The sequence below is a fragment of the Rutidosis leptorrhynchoides genome, chromosome 4 (assembly GCF_046630445.1).
Source record: "Rutidosis leptorrhynchoides isolate AG116_Rl617_1_P2 chromosome 4, CSIRO_AGI_Rlap_v1, whole genome shotgun sequence".
Taxonomy (NCBI): domain Eukaryota; kingdom Viridiplantae; phylum Streptophyta; class Magnoliopsida; order Asterales; family Asteraceae; genus Rutidosis; species Rutidosis leptorrhynchoides.
Window position 1 is genome coordinate 618,456,152 of NC_092336.1, and position 5,211 is coordinate 618,461,362.

A 5,211-nucleotide genomic window follows, 5' to 3' on the forward strand; every position below is an offset into this window, starting at 1 on the left:
GTAAAATTTAGTCCGATTTAGAGTTTAGGGTTTAGGGTTTAGGGCTTAGGGTTTAGGGTTTGGTGTTTTGGGTTTATTCCATAAACCCAAAACACCAAACCCTAAACCCTAAGCCCTAAACCCTAAACCCTAAACTCTAAACCGTTCGTGTTAAAAACTCAATCTAAATCCTAAATCTAAACCCTAAACCCTAAATTTCTAAACCCTAATATCTAAACCCTAATATCTAAACACCAATAGCTAAAACCTCAACATACGCTCGAAAAACACGATAATTGTTATATATTACTTCTTCGAGCGTTTTCCCGCCAAAATAAAAACATTTATCACAAAGTGTCTCTACTAAATGTTCATATTTTCATCCCATCTATAATGTTCGTGAACAAAGTTTTTTCAAAAAACGAAAAACAAAAGTTTTTGCTTCCCCCCGCTTCCCCCGATTGGTTACTTCCCTCTTGATCCTACCACTATATATATATATATATATATATATATATATATATATATATATATATATATATATATATATATATATATATAACTTTTTTCATGTTCTACGAACTGAATTTTGAAAATCTATATAATATAAATTCCGAAAGAATATGACAACTTTAAATTTAATTTACATAACGATCTGAAACAAATACTTTTTTTAGAAACGTAAAAGTACACACGTAACACGACTTTTTACACGAATATATATATATATATATATATATATATATATATATATATATATATATATATATATATATATATATATATATATATATATATATATATAATGTCCACACCGAAACTTGAACTTATGATCTTAAAGTCAGAGGGCACCTTGATACCGCTAGATCAATGCCCATTTGGTAAGAGTCATGCGACTATCGTGATTCTCAAGAAACTTCTTCAAAGCTAGCTTTTCAGATGCACACATCTTCAATATACCCTCCGTAATGTGTTTTGACTTATTAATCCTAGATTTTGATTTTAAACTACCAACAAAGTCTCTGAAAGCAACAGAATTAGCATTTTTTATGGGACGTGTGCTGCATCAACAACAGAATAAGCGCTTTTTATGCGTGTTCTAATTGTCTCCGCTTTTGAGATTTCAAGCAGACAAAGTAGGCACTGCATTGCGAATAGCTTTGCTTGGAGAAATCAGATGATATGTATCACACGTGCAAAATATGAGAAAATATCTCAAGAATATTATACCATAATGGGTATTTAAGAATCGATACATAAAATTTTAATGGATATGAAAAGAGCAGCGCCAAGAAGAGATGTCCATGAAACTTATGAGGCATCTATTTGTGTCAGGACCTGAATACGTACGTACTCAATATACCCTCTTACTACCTTATGCAACAATCGTCTATAATACATATCATATAGCTTGCTTTATAGAACCTAATGTGTTGATTATTAGATTACAAATAGAGAAGAATCGCGAATATCTTATAAAAACGACAAATACTTTTTAAGATGAAAGTTATCCTATAAATTCAATATTCATGCCTGTTCAAAATGCAAATCATAGTATTTCTTCTTATGAAAATGATAACAAGAAAAAAAAATTATTTCTCAAAATATGCACAAATACAAGTTTAACTCTTGATGAAGCACTTTTATTATATTTAAAAAGGTTTTTATCATTGTAGTGATAGTTTTCTAGTACTCTTTAATTAATTTAATAACATTTCAATTATAAACTAGCTAATAATTGTTACATGTTGTAACACCTCGTCATTACGTGTCATGACGCGGCATGTTACCAGAGGCGAAAGTCTAGTCGACGTACTCTATACGCTCAATTCAAAGATGCCATGCTTGACCTCTAAATCTTGCTCTTGTTGCGGACGCGTAGCTAAAATTAATTACCAGAGAATATCATGCTAAAAGTTAACACAACGGTTGAGTGAAGTCATAGGTTTTATTTCATAAGTAAATGCATAGAGCACGAGATTTCATTTGTTCATAAACATTTGCAAAATAGTATATACATAATGAGCACTCGAAATATGAAGCTTAGCACCTTTCACATTATCCTACGAGTCTTCCTTTTACCATATACTAGTGTACATCGACCAAGTGTATCGTTTACGAAGTAACATGCACCTCAGTTAAGGTAGGGTGGGGTTGTCAAACCCAACAGATCTATCCATATGATTCGCGCTTACATAAGTAATTTAACATATTTGAGCAAAGGGCTTTTCAGTCTGTAACTCATGCAATATAGGTTTAAGGTACTCGTGTTTACGTTGTAAATAAGTTATAAAGAAGCAATTATTTGAAATGAACCGAACCCATTTCCGAAAATTTGACCCTTGTTTTACAGGATATTATGTGCGCCGCGCCGTACAACATATTTTCAAAACAGAAGTTTTAACAACCATGATAGCCAACTCCTGGCCATCTGAGCGACACACAAATATCTGAGCAGCGCGCCATAACAAAGGGATTGGAGTTTGTAATGACCAGACTTTTTCGACTTGCTTTTGTGCTTTGTGTTTTCGCGAAACTGCGTATTTGTGCGTACTGAACTATATTATATTCTGGGAACTCCCTAGATGTTGATTACTTTCATTTATATGTTAAAACGTATCATTAAGTACGTAGGATACTTAACTTAACCCCCGGAAGCCAATATGATCGTTAGTGTTACTTGACGTTTTTAACGAACTGCGTACTGCGTACACGTTTAACTTTTGTCGTAATCGGAATATTATGACTACGAAATTTTAATTGTTATTTTATAATAACAATTACTTGGGTTTTTGGATGCTTAATTACGCTTAGTAATTTACTAGAGCACACTAGTTAGTCTTGTTGTACTTTCTACCTTGTTGGACCTTAGCTCACCCTACACTAGCTAGTAGACTATTTATTAGCCCAACTATAAATAACTAGTGATCCATTAATAAGTAAGACAAATGCCCATTTATTAGAGGGAACATACTAGCATTTTTGTCAAGTATTATCCTTAATGTTGCATGAGATCCTAACATAAGCACCAACTTTAGACAACTATTAACCAAAAAACAAAAAGGTGTCCCCCTTGTCCCCACCATATCCCACGTCCACCATCACCCCTCCCTCACCTCACCACCTATAAATACAAGCCTTATTCCATCTATTTTAGACTTGCTTTCATTTGCATTTTATACATACTTACTCTCTAATTCTTTCTCTAGTATTTCTCTCTCTAAAAAGTGTAAGTATTTGATTTTTCTTCCTCTTCTTCCTTTCTCTTTCACGAAATCATCATCATCATCAAATGGTCTAGCTTTTTAGCTTTTGATCTTGATTACATCTTGTAGATTCAAACATGGATTTGAATCCTTCAAGAACATGGAAGATTCAAGCTTTCTAGCTTTGAATCTTCACCTATTTTGTAGGTCTAAATCTTTTAGCTTTAATCTTGTTATTTTGTTATAAAGATTCAAACACGTGCTTGTAATCTTCATGTAACTTAAAGATTCAAGCTTTATGCTTCAAGATCTTCAAGAACACCAAAGATTCAAGCTTTGTAATCTCATAACTTGTGTGAAAAGGATCCAAGCTCTATAGTTTAGGGTTCCATTACTTTATTTGATTAAGATTGTGTTCATACTTGTTTGATTGAAGTAAAGTTTGTAGCTTTAGTTGTAAATAGAACTTGTATTTGTGTTAAGACTAAGGATATAATGTAACCTTGGTTCATCATCCATCTAAGACTCTTAAATGAGTTGTATTCTTACTTGGTCTTAAAATATTGTGTGTTGATGGTTGAATCTTGGTCAAGGTGATGCTAACCCATCAATGAGTTGTACACTTGAAGCTACAAGCATCAAGGATGAGAACTGTGATGAGCATCAAGCACCAAGAACCCCACCGGAGCACTTGTTTACTGTTTTTCGGAATCTGATCAGATTTTGGACTTCTGGAAAATTGATTTTCAGTTAGCTCGTTTCGATTAGATGACTTTTCGTTTAGGCCTCGACTTAATCCGATATACGGTTTAGGATTTATGGCCTTCCGAAAGTCACTGCGCCCTTGTAACGTTGTGCTGAAATTTCTGACCTATTCGCACTTAAACCTTTGTCACGGTCAAATGAAGACTAGTTAGGTTCTAAAAATTGGTCAGTGGTTATAGGACTCACATACGAAGCCATATCCACTGACTACGCGTCTTTTTGATTTGTATAGAGCTCGTAACAGCTGTCCAAAGTCAGCCTTTTGTTTCGATCTCTATTCTTGTTAAACTTACCTTAGTATTGATGAATGATGATGATAATGATGATGTCGATGATGACGCTTAAACTTAATTTATTTACTTTTAACCTTTTAGGACAACATACTAACCTAGTAACCTTTGACTTAGGTTGACGACCTTTCGGACCGACTTACTTGCTTACTTACCTCGTATCGACTTTTACTGCTTATTCAAAGTGAGTTAAAGTTTCCCTTTTTGCCTTAACTATTTTTGAGACTGAGAATACATGCGCTTTTTATGTTTTACTTACTTGACACGAGTACTTAAACTTTACATATGTGTGGGTTATATAATGGCATAAACATTCCCCTTAGCACGGTAACGTTTAATCATTGGTTTTGAACCGGTGAACGCAAATATTGGATATGGATCCATAGGGTTTGACATCCCCACTCGGGCTAGTCGCGCTAGCATTTAACGGGTGTTTGATATTTCGAGGACATACGCACTCGCCAAGTGTACTTTTAGGGGGTATTACTATTACATTAAGTTAGTTACCGGGTGCCCACGGACAAGCATATACTTTTCATACTGTTTTGAATACGATAACTCGTGGTCTACATTACTTAACTGATTACAAACTATAGCTCACCAACATTCGTGTTGACTTTTAAGCGTGTATTTCTTAGGTGCTTAGACGATGTTGCTTTCGCTGTTAGACTTGCTGTCTTGGTGTTATAGACTTGCTGTTATAGACCTGCTGTGTTAGATTTTCGCTGCATTACTTAGAGATGTCTCAATCATGAAACTTTTATTTTGCATTCGTAACTTATGTTATTTTCAAATAATGGCTTTGTAATGACCTCTGTGTCACGTTATCTTTTGTAAACGCTATCTATTTATGAATGCAAAACTAGTTTTCAAACAGCATGTAGTAATTGATTTTGTAAAGATCCTGTTGTTGACGAATCGTACATGATAGTTTTGTACGGGGCGTCACATTTGGTATCAGAGCATTGGTT

At 34.1% G+C, this 5,211-nt stretch overlaps 1 pseudogene; it reads left to right on the plus strand.

Moving 5' to 3' along the window:
- Positions 1-1,082: 1,082 nt before the first annotated feature.
- On the plus strand, positions 1,083-1,655 carry LOC139843060 (DNA-directed RNA polymerase subunit alpha-like; annotated as a pseudogene).
- The last annotated feature ends 3,556 nt before the right edge of the window (positions 1,656-5,211 follow it).